The 17,499-nt window shown below is 40.2% G+C and overlaps 1 long non-coding RNA gene across 2 annotated transcripts in view; it reads right to left on the minus strand.

Moving 5' to 3' along the window:
• The window catches only part of LOC142442690 (uncharacterized), a 133,247-nt gene that overhangs the window by 55,041 nt on the left and 60,707 nt on the right, over positions 1 to 17,499 (minus strand). For both annotated transcript variants that reach the window (XR_012783456.1, XR_012783457.1), the window contains exon 2: positions 17,320 to 17,432. This is a non-coding gene — a long non-coding RNA (uncharacterized LOC142442690). The remainder of the gene's footprint in view (positions 1 to 17,319; positions 17,433 to 17,499) is intronic.

Genomic DNA, 17,499 nt, shown 5'->3' on the forward strand with positions numbered 1-17,499 from the left:
GTCAGAATAATCCTAAGACTGCACACTCACACTCACTTGTTGAATCAGTCTTCCCTCATCTATGTGTGGACACCATTATATCTCCATTAACAGATGTGAAAATTGAGGCTATAGAGTTGAAGGAACTTTCTCAAGTCCCACAGCTAAAGCATGACCAGCTTGACTTCTAAGCTAATGCTCTTTGTCACTAAGCTACAGTGCCACTCTACAAGGACATTTGCATTGAAGCAATGATAGTTTCCACATTTAACTCACAGACATGTTTCCACATACGATTCAGGTCTATTTATTAAACGCACAATACTTCCTGTTTTAATAGCCTCATTTTATGCATATTTTCAAAGAGGACGTAAGAAAAGAATTCTGTTGCCATTGACATTATTCCAAGTCCTGAATGAAGGAGCCTGAGTGGCAGAGTGGTTTTGCTGTTAGAAACCACCAGCTGCTCTGTGGGAGAAATATGGAGCTTGCTACTCTTGTAGAGAGTTACGTTCTCAGAAATCCACAGGAGCTGGTCTACACTATCCTATGGGGTCACTCTGAAAACAGAATCAGTTTGATGGCAGTGAGTTTGGCTTGAAAACCCAAATGGTCTCGAGCAGGGGTGCTCACACTTTTTCAGCACACGAGCTGCTTAAAAAATGATCTAACAACTACAAAAATGCAAAACATATATTCATCCACTTATTTTCATTACATTTGTTTATAAATGCCTTGAGATTTCTTTATATGTACAATGTATATTAATGTATCTCACATAACCGCATGAGTCCATATTGCACAACACAACACCCTGAACTATTTCCTCTTTTTTTGTCATTCCTTGAGTTTAGTCTGATGACTTACACTGAATGGAATGAGCCAGGGATGCATAGTCCAGACAGGAGCTGCTGACAGCCAGCCTCAAGCACATTTCCAAATGATCATCAGTCATGGTGGAACGGGACTTGGATGAAACGATCTTTATGTGGGAGAAGGCTGACTCACATCAATAAGTAGAGCCAAGTAATGCAGTCAAGGAGGTAGCACATTTTCTCATGTTTGGACACTTTCCCTTTGCGAGTAAGTTCCAGAACTATTCATGCTCTCTGGACTTCAGCTGAATGTCGGCTTGTAGTGTCAAAATCTCCCATCCCCTATGAAAGTGATACACTTTTGTCCTCTTACTTGGTCCAGCTCCCCCACTCATTTTAATACCCTTTCTTGTGTTTAAGAGGGAAAAAAATCAAGGTCTAAAAATTGGCGATAATTTAGCTTGTCAGTTTTGCTGCATTTAGCACAGATGTTTGCACATGTGTTTGCACATGTGTTTGACATCTGATTGGCTGCACTGTGTATCAATTAAATGACAGGGTTGTTGATAGGCTTACATCTATATTTTTTAATGCCATGCAATCTACCCATGCTATATTTGTGATCGACTAGTAGATAGCAATCAAACGTATTGAACACCCCTGGTCTGGAGGAAGATATTTCCAGCAATGGGAGCACTGCTAAGCAAAATCCTCTGGACTCTGTAGCAACTTTGTGTGCATATTTGACCTCATCTACTAGACAAGCTAGTCTTGGGGTAGAGTTTTCATATGGACAGCCCAGTTGCAAGTCAGTTTGCAGTCTGTATGGCCTGGAGCTGCAGGAGCTGTTGTGCTGTGGTTGAAGCACTCAGCTGCTAACCAGAGAGGTCAGCAGCTTGAACACACCCACCTCTCCACAGAGACAGATGTGGCTGTCTGCTTCCAGAAAGATGTGTAGCCTGTAAACCCTCTGACAAGTCTCTGTGTCCTGTAGAGCAGGGATCTACTATGGATCACTAGCAACCCGATGGCAATGGTTCTGGTTCATTCTTTTCATGATCTTGTACACATCTACGTACATTTTTCTTTCCTTGTGCATGAACAGAGATAACATCATTGAACTGTTATCAAAATTACTGTTTCTCAGTCAAAGTCAGCTTCAAATTTTAACCTGGAGGTGGCAGTCGTCGATATTGTAGTTGTAGTTGATGATAAGCGACTAATCATCAGTTGGCTATCTTTTGGTAAGAATGCAGGTCTATTCCTCCACTGTGTGTTCTTTTCTGGTTCACGGCATTGTTGAGCTTGCCAGGGCTTAGAGCATAGAAATGGGGAAAAAGAAAAGTTAAGTAAATGGGACATCTCATTTCAGCCATGTATTTGTATTTTAGGAAGGGAAAAAAATCTCAATTTTTATACTTTGTTGTTACATTATATATAGAATGAAGTGGAGTGAAACATATTTAAAAGTATAACCATATTGAATTATTATTGGCACCACCACACATGTATTTTAGGTGGAATGTTTCTGTTTCATTTCTGTCATTTGCCAGTGAGTAACTATTGAAATATTTAAATTATTTATTCTTTTGGTATTTAACCCCAGAAATTTGAAGATAGGTTGAAATCATTTAAAAAACAAACATTTCATAAACCAAGGTCTGCACACACATTCTCTTCTAGTCTTTCACTTTACTCAGATTTAAAAAGCAAACAGAATAAAGCTCAGCAATTTCAAAGCCAGTGACCTTGAGAAAGCTGTCCTCCACTTCTGCTGGGACGGGCATGTCTGCTTCACGTCTAAAAGAGTCCGACAGTTCCTTCCTACTCTGCCACATATGTCGCAAGTGAGCACCATCGAATTCAGCTGCATATGGAACAGTGAGGAGAACAAAATTTGGCCTATACTAATTGGGTTCCAAATGAGTCCCTTTTTTGACCTTTCCTCTAATAGATAATGTTTGGAATCAGGCCCACCTGACATCAAAAGCCTCTCTCATATGGGGAAATCCTATGATGTTTTACAATCCCCCCCCAAAAAAATTAAATGAAATTCGGTCAAAAATATGATTAGCAAGATAATATAGGGTGAACTTCTCCCCTTGGAGGTCTACTTAAAATACACTAAGTGCTCTTCCTGAGGAAAAACTGTCTTTCCCTGTTTCACCCACATACCTGCGTCTCTTCCGAGTCCCTTTCTTGGAAACAGAAGTGAAGCTTGTTGGCCACTTTAGTTAGGAGAAATGTTCTACGATTATTTGGGTTGTCCTCACATATTTTACCCTCATCTGATCATGAATTTCCCTAGATAGTCTTTTATCACACTCATAAGAATGCCTTCTTATACTTTGCTCTTGTGATTTTCAATCTGAGTCACTGCACAACAAAGTCATATTAGAGGAAAATTTTGATTTCACAGAAAACTGACTCAAGCTGGGATCAATCTCTGAGTAAGTAGTTTCCGGAAACATAATTTTTGGTAAAATAAGGGAGGTGACAGTTTTATTATAAACATTAGACAGGCATTTTATGTAACACTGTCTTAAAGACCAATTAAAATATTTACTGATCTGCCATAAATCAAATGTCCAGTCTGTGTGTGTGTGTGTGTGTGTGTGTGTGTGCGCGTGTGTGTGTGTGTGAATCTGTTTCTCTGACTAGTCTGAAATCTTCAAAAGAGCACAATGCTCGGAGAAAAATTGCCTCCCTTAGTTTCTCTGGGCCATTTTTAGGTTCAGAACTGACTCGAAACACCAGTTGTATTTTCTCCCCAGAACTCAAGAATAAAAGGACCCTTGGGAAGCAGTGGTCGAGATGGGTTACCCCAAATCCCACAAAAACCAAATATTAGGTCAATTATCTGAAATAATATACAAAACCAAGATGACAAAACTCTCTGTACTCAGAAAAACTGATGCTAGTTAAAACCATGGCAACCGAGGGAAACCATCACAAACACATGACAGGCAGCCTCCTGGTCTCAGTATCTACGTGAGCAGGATCAATAGCAGCTGCGTTCTACAAAAACTTCTGGTTTTATATTAATATGAGCAGAGGAAGAGTCATCCACTAAGACCCAGAACTTCCTGATAATGCTTAGCAGGGAACTTCACTACCATTCCTGCTTGTTAAATCATTGCTTGAACACCATGGTCTTTATAATTTATTTCTTGTATGGTACTTATTATTTATACTTATAATCATGGTATTTATAATTTTGCTACATTGAACAACAACAATTTTAATCTGAGAGCCATAATATCTACACTAGGGAATAGAACTTGAAAACGGAATAGTCCAACATTCCAACCTATAGTAATGTTTTAAGCTGTTCAAAGCTAATTTTAGTTCCTCTTCATGTTTTGATCAGTTGTAAACGATGAATCCTGGCACCTTCTATTATCAGAGTTCTGAACATCTCAGTTCAGTCTCTCGCTGCCATCAAGTCAATGCTGATTCACAGCCATCCTTTGTGGTTTTCCGAGACGGTGGGAATAGAAAGCCCAGTCTTTCCTGTGGAGTCGCTGGCGGTTTCAAATTGCTGATCATGCAATCTCAGCCCGACGTGTAACCAGAACGCCTCCGAGGCTCATTTCACTGCAGTATGGAAGACCCCTCAAGTGCGAAATGACAGTCCTTTGTGTAAGTCCAATAGAATCTGTCTTTTCCTTGGAATATTTTGGTCAAATATCTCATCAAGTCTGCAAAGCAACAGCTTCTCAGCAGATGGCAAAGCATACTGTAGCCAGGGTTAACTGGTGACGTCGTTTTTAAAGAAGGCACGGCGAGGATGAATTACAGTGCTAAGCCAAATACGGTCCACTTAAAATCAAAAGAAAAATTAGATAAAAATATCTCTAAACATAATGATTAGCCTTATTTTTAATGAGTTTCAGTGATGATACCTCAGTCTTAAGAGATAGTACCCATAACTAAAACTATAATTGTGTTCACATATGAATATGAATTAAGCTTTATAGGCAAACAGAATTACTGGCTTTTATGCTGCTAGATTTAAAACAAAGTTGCAATCAAATTATCAATTAAAATAACTAAAATTATGACATAATGCCATGTGATTTCCTCATCCCTAAAATTAGGCATAAACTTAAAAGGAAGCGCTTGCTTATATTTATTAACCTGAAAGAGAATAAGACACATCTCTTGGTCTGATGATATAATCCATTAAATAAAGCCTCTTAGAGCTGTTTCCATAGCATAAAAGAAATCTTTCTTGACTCTGTATGAAATTTCACATTGTCAATTTATCATAAATTATGAGAAACAATGCTGTCTCTAATTTAACTGAAAACATTAAAGGTAAAAAATATGTCTTTTCCAAAATCACACTGAATGGTCTGACCCCAAAAATCTATCTTCCCATCAAGGCAGATTACATGAAGAATAAACAAACTCCTCAAACCAGTAATGAAATAATTGACAGCAAGGAACCCAATTTCTTGCTTTATGCTATTTAGCATTAAAGCGCCTAAAAGTCTTGAATTAAGTAAAACCGTAGTCAAATGGATAAAACTTTGCCCATTTCAAGTAAACTTTAAAAATGAATTTCTTAAACATTGTTCCCATTGTATATATCTAATATAACCCCACTTTTTTCATTTTATTGGGGGCTCTTACGGCTCTTATCACAATCCATATATCCATCCGTCATGTTACATTTGTACATATGTTGCCATCATCATTTTCAAAACATTTTCGTTCTACTTGAGCCCTTGGTATCAGCTCATTTTTCTCCCTTCCCTGCCCTCCCTCCCTCATGAACCCTTGATGATTTATTATATTTAAAAAAATTCATATCTTACAACAACCACTATCACCCTTTCACCCACATTTTTGTTGTTCATCCCCCGGGAGGGGGTTATATATAGATCATTGTGATCATTGCCCTTTTCTCCCCCTACCTTCCCCCTCCCCTACTCTCATGATTGGTTCTGAGGGGTTAATCTGCTCTGGATTCCCTGTGTTGTGAGCTTTTATCTGTCCCGTGTACATGCTCTGGTCTAGCTGGATTTGTAAGGTAGAATTGGGGTCATGATAGTGGGAGGGAGGAAGCATTAAAGAACTAGAGGAAAATTGTATTTTTTGTTGGTGTTGTACTGCACCTTCACTGGTTTGTCTCTTCCTGTGACCCTTTTGTGAGGGGGTGTGCAATTGTCTACAGATGGATTTGGGTTGCCAATTTGCCCTCACCCTCATTCACATCTATATGATTTTTTTGTTCTGGGTCTACTATAACCCTTTGAAAAGCAAAAATAATCACACTCACTAGAAGATCTGACGATATACATCTTTTCTCTAAAAAAACAAAAACTCTATGAGCTTCAAATTATAACAGATATTTATTAACCCAATTTAATGCCAGTAAAGTATATAAAATCTTGAAATCACCTATATACCACAAGACATAATTATTGTTTAAATAAAGTTTGTTTAAATATTCTGTTTTCTTCTTATTCTTGTTTTCTGCAGTATAAACTTGGCTTGCCATTAGGAGTGGGTCTTCAAAAGGTTCTGCTTTCCCCTCCCTATGGTTGGCTCCCATTCCTGCATAGGAATTTGTCACCCTAATTCATTCGCAACGTCTAATCTGGCTCAGGTCTTCTGAAAGCTAATATATACAGAATGTCTTCCCTTTTACTGTCCTTTCATAAGCATCAGTCTTATTCCTTATCAGGACTAAAACCAAACCAAGCAACCAACCAAACAAACAAACACACTAAAAACCTCAGACCAGATTTTGCCCCTTCATAGAGTCCTTCGCGGCACAGTGCCCTCATCACTTACGTCATGCTGCCCTTGTCACAGTGTAGCACCCACTCCTGCTGTGGTAGTTCTCTAAGTACGTGTCCTCTGTCTATCCCAGCCGCCCGAGTTCCCTGAGGGCACAACGCATCTTCTTCATCCCAAGTGTGTGGGTTATTCATGGTATCGGGCACAGATGAGAAGCAGGCAAAGGCGTCTTCCATGCACGATCCATTTATTGATGAGGTGAAAAACAAGGGACAGGCTTTTCTGACACCCCTTTCCGACTCTTCCCTCCTCCTATCCAGACACGCTGCTGTTGGGTAGATTCAGAATCTTCAGTGACTCTGCAGGCCAGCATAGAACTTCTCCAGAGGGGTTTTGAGGAGGCCGACCTCTATAGAAGTAGACAGGCCCCAAGTTCTCCGTCTGAGCAGCTAGTGCATGCGAAGCACCAACCTTGCTGTTAGCAGCCCTGTTTTACCCCCTATGCCACCAGGACTTGATCATGATAGGGAAGGTAAAAGCCAGGCTTCAGCCATTTCTTTTTTCTAGGCTTGTCATACACCCCTGGAAGTACTATTGTCATTTTTAAAACCACTTTTACTTAAATGAGACACATTGAGTACTATATAACATAAGCATTTGGAGAGATCTGGATTTCTAGGTTGTCAAATAAAAACTCTATCAAAATCAATTCACTTCATTCATTCCTTATAATTACAAAACCATTTAATTACTAAGTACCTACTAGTCAGTAAATATCAGAGTGTGTTCCTTGAAGAAGTATGATTGTTAAGCGATACCATCCAGAGGTAAAAATTATATTTTTAAAACTGTTTTTGCATGCATAATCCATTGTTAAATCTCTGTTCTATCAATCAAAATAAATATTTTTTCTACACTCCACTTTTCAAGACGGTCGCAAGCTGAATGGTAAACTAGCCTCATGGAGGGAAAGACCCAGATGGAATATTCTCCCAAGATTGAAATGGAGTCCTCAAGCCAAAATCTCTCCACTTTGCAAGTGAAGCATCCACCCAAGCGGATGCCATCTAACATGAGGATGGACCACACACTCACCGAGTCTCTGAATTCCGTTTAAATAACCGACTTATAAGGGCACTCCCTTTTTCCTCTTGTGAGTTTCTATTTTATGACAACACCAAGATCACGTGCTTAGAAGAGCCCAATATAAAACAAGGCAGTGCATGCCTAGTTCCACAGCTGCATAACTGCACGCTGTGTCAGTTTACGTCTACCAATCTTCACATGCCAGAACTTCCTTGGATCCAGTGCAATCCAAGAGCACTTGCTGCAAAGTGCTACAAAGTGAAGAATTCCTGGAAATCGTGGGCCAACATCTACTGCATGAATACAAGTTTAGCCACCTCTCCAGGGAGCACTTCCCCATCTAACCAAGCAACAACGCACTTGTCCATGGTTCCGCAAGACAGGCTGGGAACGCCAGCGCCCCCTGTGGAAATCACAGAACAAGCCAGGCACGGGTGCTGAGTTTGCCTGAGAAGTTCTTGCCTGATTTGGTGATTCCACCCAAACGTGCAAACAAGTCAGATGGCAAAACTTGGCAATGGTGAAGCAATATGCTTGAGTTTACATGATGTCAATCAAAAGACCAGTTCTTCGTAGTATCTCACACCAAAACGCACACAAGCATCCGCAACAGAACCAGAAACCTGGCCCAACTCTCTGCAAAGTGTTTGCAAACAGAACAAATGGGTGGTGGTGGGCGGGGGGTGGACGGATAGAGACAAAATTCTCCTTAACCAAGCAACATTAAACAAGTTTTTCAGGGGAAATAAAATACACATATGGAAACTAAGGTTCTCAAAGTGATCGCTTAAATTCTAAATTAGTTCTACAGACTGTTGAAAGCAAACTCCCAGGCGAGCATCCTGATAAGAGGTGGGAGAAGCTCATTTTCACACAGACACACACACACACACACACACACACACACACACCAGACTCACTGCCATGGAGTGAATGCTGACTCACAGCTCCCACCCCTGCCAACACACACACACACACCAGACTCACTGCCATGGAGTGAATGCTGACTCACAGCTCCCACCCCTGCCAACACACACACACACACACACACACACACACACACACACACACACACACACACCAGACTAACTGCCAAGGAGTAAATGCTGACTCACAGCCCCCACCAAAGACTTTAAGTGTTTATGGGAGTAGAAAGCCCAGTCTTTCTCCCCGGAGCTGCTGGTGGTTTCAAACTGCGAATCCCAGCTCCACAGGCAACCACTGCACCATCAGGGTTTCTTGGGTAAAGTAGAGGTTCAGGACTGAAAAGAGGAGACCCTCTACAAGGTGGATGGGCCCAGGGAGTACAATGAAGGGCTCGAACATCTCAACAATTTCAAGGATGACCGAGGACCAGGCAGTGTCTCATTCTGTTGTGCTAGGACTCAGAGCTGACGCCATCGCACCTAATTTAACCACATTTGCATACTCCAGCCCATATCCACACTTGAGTTCATGGAAGACTATTTAAACACCAAAAATAAATATGGAAACTCAGAACAGGGGTGAAACATACTCTTCCCTTAGAGAAACTGAATGTAATTTAGAAAAACTGATGTTACAATTGCAGTATTCAGCCAGCCTCCTTTAAACAAGAGGCAGAAAATCAATGCTTAACTGTTTTAACTTTTCACTTCAAAGGGCACAACTTGTGTTTTTATCACAATATTGCCAGACATCTTAATTCTTAAATGCTAACAGTCTGCTCCAATAGAATCATGATTCAATTAAATTCATAAATGCAAATGATAGCTATATTTTAAAACCCAATATTTTAAAACTCCTATCCAAGAGGTTAGTTCACTGTCAATGTATTTACAGGGGAGGAGGGTCCTTAGGAAATCTCTTTCACTTTCTTTATCTCTTCCTTTCATTGCAATATCCTCAGTTTAAGCAGACCACTTGAACAGCTTGACACTCTGCTAATTTTTCTGAATTGGCACCAATATTTGTATTTCTTGTATCATCAGTATGAAAGGAAGCAAATGATCTCTGGCATGCTGGCTTCATTTGCAAATTGTTTAGAAAGACCATCCCACTGAAGTGGCTATTGGACCTTTTCAATATATTTTCTATCGTTTGATAGCTCTAAGTTGTTTATATGACTCATTTCTTCATTACTAAGGTAAAATTTTACATGTATAGAATATTGTTGCAAATCACAGTAAGGATTTCCAGAAAGAAGTTGTAGGTCAAGGGTTCCTATTAATATCCAGATAATCACTATTAATGAGGTGATTATTCAATGCCATTATAATGAGCACTACTGTAATTTAGATTTTATGCGTGACATTTTGCAAAATTTTGAAAAGGTTTTGCATTATATATTATTCTAAAGGCTGAATATGTATATATATACACATATATAAAGAAATATGTCAAAATATTAAGTGAATAAATTAGAACTTGTTTTAAAGCTTAATATCTATATCAATACCTTAGCATAGACATTGGAGGTCAGATTCATATCATAAATGATTCCAAATAACTTTCAATTCCCCCCTAATTTCATCTTTCTTATGACTTCTTTTTTAAAGAATTTGAATAGAATTTTAAAAATCCCTTGAGCTTAATGGAGACTTTTTGGTAACTTTTATAACTACCATAATATTGTTGCTACAATTTTGGTAAGGCAGGTATGACACAGTCCTGCCCAGAAAATGCTTGATACGACATTTCGGTGCGGGCCAAGGACATGACGAGGTGACCAGCCCCTTCAGGGGTGCTCAGTGATGTGGCATTTCTCACAATGCCCTGATTTACCATGTCGTCCAGAGTGGGATAAAATAAGGCCGCCATATTTGCAACAAGCAACAGCCCTTTCTTTCCATGGTAACTTTTCTTCCTTTACTATAAGTCGTTTTTCCTATTTTCTTCTAAAGGGCACCAAGGGAGATTGGAGTGGGGGGGGGGGGTGGGGGGCAGAGGGGCTGGGAAAAGGAAGGAAAAATGTTTCCTTAATTGGAAATTGACTTGGTAGCCATGAGAAAAATAATAGCGTGGCCTCCCTGATTTGAGTTGGTTAGGTCGGTTATAAATTCACAAAATGGAAATAACCTTTTGGCAAAACCATGCATACTTTATTTTTAAGCAACTATCCTAAGAATAGTTTCATCCATTTTATCTCCCCTGATTCCAAAATCAAACAGATGCCAAAAGAGTCTCTCTATTAGAACTGGTAAATTCTCCTAATAATATTATCCAAAAAACTCACCATGAGTTGACCTTTGGTTTAAGAAATAACTTATATATAATCATTCACTTGAATTTTTACCCCATTTCTCTTTTTAATTCTAAATACGTCCTAGTTTTTCACTATCAATAAATCCTATTTTAAGAAATAAAGATTTTTAAGACCCAGAAATAAAATTTTAATTTGGAAATTTATTTCTCACATGATAAAATGAAATAAATGGAGGAAAAATCCCAATAATGGCACATATACTCTGATTCATTACAAAACTCTGATTCATTACAGTAAAGATTTCCTTACCAGAGTCTGAAAGCAGACACAGTCTTAGATTTTCTGGATCCTTTGTAAAGGGATCCCATGCCTACCCCCTTTTCTGAGAACCACCAACCCATCTTCCTAAGACCTATTATTAGAAAGCCATATTTTGATCATTTAATTCCATCACTTATATATATCTCGTTGTATGCTTGGTGTTAAGCTCCAGACTAAAGAGCAGGCCGTCTAGTGGTTGGGTAATACCAATTATATTGCTTCACAAGGATTTATGTAAGAGACAGCGACTGCGGTTGCTTAGCAGAATAGCCAGTGTGCCATGTCAAGGCAATAACTCCCAAATCCCCTACCTCGCTTGTTTCAGCCACACTCGCTATACATTTCTACAGATTAACTTGTGGTTGGTTTTGAGTCATGGCGACCCTATGCACAACCAACCCAAACACCGCTCAGTTTCCATTTCCTTTCCTATCCTAACTGGATTCCTTTGCACCAGTAGTGGAAAGTTGCTGCTGTTTGGGGCTTCCATATCAGGTCCAACTCATAGCCACCCTGCGTACAACAGAATGAAACAGTGCCTACACCAAAAGTTCATTACAAAGAAAAGAAAGGAAAATATTATCAAAGTGGATATCATAAAAGAATCTGAAGCTTGTTCTTAATCTTAGAATAGCTAAGGCAGAAGAAAGAAATGAGGAAGAGAAATAGCGGAACGGAAAATGTCAAAGGGCAGTTTGAGAACACAAGTAAAATAGTATCATGAAATGTGTAAAACCTAGTGCTAGAAACCAAAAGTGAAGAGCACACTCAGGATATCTGAAACTGAAATAACTGAAGAAAAAATCAAGCCTTGGTTGCAATATTGTAAGATTCTCCTGACAAAACATTGAATGATATAGAAAGCATCAAGGGGAGATGGGAGAATGCACAGAGACACTTAACAAAAAGAATTAGTCGGTTTTCCACCATTTCAAGAGGTAGAATATGAGCAAGAACAAATGTTGCTGAAGGAAGAAGGCCAAGCTGCATTGAAAGCATGGGTGATAAACAAGACTCTAGGAGTTGATGGAATATTACTTTAAATCTTTAAGCAAACTGATGAAGCACTGGAAGTGCTCGCTCATCTATGGCAGGAAATGTGGAAGACAGCTACGTGACCAACTGCCTGGAAGAGATCCATATTGGCGCTCATTCCACAGAAAAGTGATGCAACAGAATGCTCAAATTATAGAAGAATGCATTCATATCACATGCAGGTAAATTTTGCTTAAGATTAGCCAACAGTAGAACATAGACATGGACCTTCCAGAGGTACAGGCCAGATTCAGAAGAGGACTTGGAACAAGGTGTATCATTGGTGATGTCAGATGGAACTTGATTGAAAAAAAGAGAATACCAGAAATATGTTTGCTTGTGTTTTATTGACTATGCCAAACATTAGGCTCTGTGGATCACACTGAATGGGACACTTCATGGTGCTAATGTGAAACTTATACAAGAAGCAGTTGTGAGAACAGAAAAAGTGCATATTGAATGGTTGTAAACCAGGAAAAGTGGATGTCAGAGGTGTCTTCTTTCACCATGCTTATTATCGATGCTTGGGAAATATTTCGAGAAGCTGTAGTATATGAAGAAGGCGGTATTATTAAAACAGAAGGAAGATTTATCAGCACTCATGAATAGGCAGAGGACACATCCTTGCTTGTTGAAAGTGGGAAGGACTTGATGCACCTGCTAGTGAAGATCAAGCTTTCACATGGATTACAGATCAATGTAAAGGAAACCAACATTCTCACAGCTGGACCAATAAACCACAAAAAGGTGGAAGTTGTCGAGGATTTCATCTTCCTTGGATCCATTATGAAGGATCATGGAAGCAGCAGCGACGAGATCAAAGGACACATTGCATTCGGGAAATCTGCCGCACACGTGTGAAAAAGCAAGGATGATACTTTGAAGTCTAAGGTTTTCCTGACCCAAGTCATGCGTGTGAAAAGTGGACATTGACTAGGGAAGATGGGAGCGTTGATGCATTTTAATTATTCTGCTGGTGAAGAATGTTGCACGTACCAGGGTTTGCCAAAGGAATATCCAAATCTGTCCTGGAAGAGGGCTGCCAGGATGCTCCTTCGAGGCAAGGGGGGCACACTTACTTTCACACACTTGAGACATGTCGTCAAGGAGACTAGTTGCTGGAGAAAGACCTGATGCTTGGTAAGGCAGAGAGGCAGTGAAAAAGAGGAAGGCCCTCTAGAGATAGCTGCGCCAATGGGCTCAAGCCCAGGAATAACTGTGAGGTCTTCACAGGACTGGGTAGCGCGTCCCTCTACTGTCTGGAGCGTGACTATGAGTTCTAGCCACTTTGCTAACACCTAACAACCACAACACATGAACAAAGGCTACTGATACTTTAAGTAAGATGTCCAATTCGTAACAAAGACATTAATGAGAATGAGGCTTGGTACGTAGATGGAATAACAATGAAAGTTGTAACAAAATACTGCAGTGCACGAAAACTAGACAGAGGAACACAAAGCAATAGTATACAACCAACAACAAAACAACAAAAACAAACCACTGACAAAGAACAGAACAAAACAGTTCACAAGAGAAAAGCTTGTAGTTAGTTCAGGGATCGTTTGATGGCCCTTAGGAGCGTTTTCCAGTCCAGTCTGTTGGGGCACCACGCCCTGGCCCCAAAGTCCACTTTCAGCATTCCCTGGGGACCTTGCCACTCCATTCCCTTGCTGTTCCGCTGCACTCCCCCAGTGATTTGCCTCGGTGTGGTAGGATCAGGTCAGGTGCAATTCCCACACTGTGTCTCCGGTGCTGTCCCCTGTATCGCCCTCAGTCACTGAGGGGCATCATGTCTCATAGTAGGGCCAGCCATGTTGTTCTCTCTGTGGACTGGCTGCTCTACTCAGGAACATCATCATCACGGCCTGGTGGGCCAGGCTGTGCTCCACTCTCTCCTCCTGCCCCTTCATCTGCTCCCGTGTGCTCTGATCACATATGTCCATCTCCCATAGCTGCAGAGTCAATGTCGTCCTTTGGAACAAATTCTTTTCGGGGGAGGGGCAGGAATCCACTTAATTTATGGTGCTGGGACCGACAGTTCCGGGGGGACTTGGGGTGGGGGGGTGGGGGGGGAAGGAAGTGGTGTTAACAAACCCAGGGACAAGGGAAAAACATGGGACCCCAAATGGTAGAGAAGGGGGAGTGGCAGACCTGGTGGGAAATGATCAAGGGTAAGGTTGCTTAGAGAAGAGGTATACTCTAGCCCAGGTGGCGATGAAGCATGGTAGTAGGACAGGAGGAAGGTCAAGGGAGATGGAGGAAAGAGCTAGGAGTCAAAGGGCATTCATGGAGGTCTAGACAAAGACATGTACATGCAAATATATATAGGAGGATGGGGAAATAGGTCTATGTGTCTATATTTATAGGTCAAGTATTAAGGTGGCGGAAGGACCTTGGGCCTCTACTCAAACACTCCCTCAATGCATGAATACCTTCTTTTATTAAATTGGAACTCTATGATGCTCACTCTCCCGACACAACGGCTGGAGCCAAAGTGGGTGAACAAGTAAATGTGGTGAAGAAAGCTGATGGTGCCCGGCTATCAAAAGAGATAGTGACTGGGGTCTTAAAGGCTTGAAGATAAACAAGCGGCCATCTAGCTCAGAAGCAACAAAGTCCACATGGAAGAACACACCATCCTGTGTGATCGAGTGGTCCCAAAGGGATCAGTTACCAGGCATCAAAGAACAAAAAATCATATCATTGACTGCACACCTCCATGATAGGATCGCTGAAGACAAATGGGTGCATAAGCAAATGTGGTGAAGAAAGCTGATGGTGCCCGGCTATCAAAAGAGATAGTGTCTGGGGTCTTAAAGGCTTGAAGGTGAACAAGCGGCCATCTAGCTCAGAAGCAAATAAGCCCACATGGAAGAAGCACACCGGCCAGTGTGATCACGAGGTGCCCAAGTGACCAGGTACAAGGCATCATGCAAAAAAAAAAAAGATATGTGTGTATGTATGTGTATATATGTGTATATATATATGTATGTGTATATATGTATATATATATCATATTAAATGAAGGGGGAAGTGCAGAGTGGAGACCCAAGGCCCAAGTGTCGGCCAATGGAGATCCCCTCATAGAGGGGTTTAGGAGAGGAGATGGGTTAATTAGGGTGTGAGGTAGTATCGATGAAGAACACAGCTTTCACCCAGATCCTGGATGCTTCCTCCCCCCAACTACCATGATCCGAATTCTACCTTGCAGGGCTGGATAGGACAGAGGCTGTACACTGGTACATATGAGGGCTGGAGGTACAGGGAATCCAGGGTGGATGATACCTTCAGGACCAAGGGTGTGAGGGACGATGCTGGGAGAGTGGAGGGTGAGTGGGTTGGAAAGGGGGAACTGATTACAAGGATCCACATGTGACTTCTTCCCTGGGAGAGGGACAGCAGAGAAGGGGGGAAGGGAGACTCCGGATAGGGCAAGATATGACAAAACAACGATGTATAAATTACCAAGGGCATATGAGGGAGGGGGGAATGGGGAGGGAGGGGGGAAAAAAAAAGAGGACCTGATGCAATGGGCTTAAGTGGAGAGCAAATGCCTTGAGAATGATTGGGGCAGGGAATGTATGGATGTGCTTTATACAATTGATGTATGTATATGTATGGATTGTGGTAAGAGTTGTTTGAGTCCCTAATAAAATGTAAAAGAAGAATAGAGAAAAAAATGATTAGGGCAAAGACTGTACAGATGTGCTTTATACAATTGATGTATGTATATGTATGAACTGTGAAAAGAATTGTATCAGCCCCAATAAATTGTTAAAATAAAAAAAACTAAAAAAAAGAATCAAAGTGGTTTAATACAATAATAAAATAAGTGTATTTAAAATAAAAAAAATACTGCAGTGCTAGATGCATTCACTCATCTTGGACAAGAAGTTTGGTAAACAGCTTCATGGTCAACTGACTGGAAGAGAGCCATATTTGTGTCCACTGCAAGGAAAGTTGACACAACGGAATATAGAAATTATCTAACAACATTATTATAACATGTAAGTAATTAGCAATATCAGACAGGGAGCATCCAGAAATCCAAATCCAAATCAGGTTCAGAAGAGTACTTTCTTATTTCTTTTCTTTCAGCCTAGAGAGAACCCCAAACAGTATGAACTACCAAGAGAAAAAGTGTGACATAGTATAGTCAAACATTCCAATATTAAGGACAAGGAAATAATTCTGAGTGCAACCAGTGAGGTTGGGGAGAGTGTAAGGGGGGATTGGACAACAGTCATATATAAAGGAACACCTACAATAAGCTTAGATTTTTCTGAAAATTGTGTAGGCATATATATATATATATATATATATATATATATATATATATATATATAAATTCTTGAAAGAAAAAATTTCCAAGCAAAAATGTTATATCCAGCAAGATTATCATTCAGATATAAGGGAGAAATAAGTGCATTTCCAGACAAGGAGAAATTAAATTAATTTGTAAAAACAAGGCCATCACTACAAAAAAAATCCCCAAACTAAATAGAAGTACTATGGTCAAGTACTCAAGCACGGTGTATTCAATCACCTCACATGCACGTGAAGAAAAGACAATTCATTTCTTGTTCATCCTGTAGCTCTGCACTGTTTGGGATACCACTTTGAGTGTGTTGGTTTTTCCTGGAATTGTCTTGTATGTTAATCTCTGGCTTGCCTGCTGCTGTTGTTGAGTATTTTCTTTCAAGAATTTATATATATGCCTACACAATTTTCAGAAAAATCTAAGCTTATTGTAGGTGTTCCTTTATATATGACTGTTGTCCAATCCCCCCCTACAGTCTCCCCAACCTCACTGGTTGCACTCAGAATTATTTCCTTGTCCTTAATATTGGAATGTTTGACTATACTATGTCACACTTTTTCTCTTGGTAGTTCATACTGTTTGGGGTTCTCTCAGCTTCCTGGATAGTTATTTTCTTATTTCTAATTAACTTTAGCATCTGGTCCTTTGTCACTAATGGTACAATGCATCAAATTTATTTTTGAGATTATCTCTAAAATCAGTTGGGATGTAATCATGGTTGTACTTCCGGTATCATGACTTTCTTTTCAGTTTCTTTATCTTCAACTTGAACTTTCAAGTAACAATTAATAGTCAATAAGTCAGTTCTGCAGTCAATGACTGACCTTGTTCAAAATGGTGATATAGAGCTTCTTCATTTTCTCTTTCCATAAATGTAGAATAGTTGATTCATGTGTGTCCAATCTGGTGACGTTCCCATGTATATTCATCATTTATCCTGTCCAAAAGAAGGTATTTTTTGCTATGAAAACGTTGTTGATCTTTCAAAAGCCTATCATGCAACC

The sequence above is a fragment of the Tenrec ecaudatus genome, chromosome 3 (genome assembly GCF_050624435.1).
Source record: "Tenrec ecaudatus isolate mTenEca1 chromosome 3, mTenEca1.hap1, whole genome shotgun sequence".
NCBI classification, from domain to species: Eukaryota; Metazoa; Chordata; class Mammalia; order Afrosoricida; family Tenrecidae; genus Tenrec; species Tenrec ecaudatus.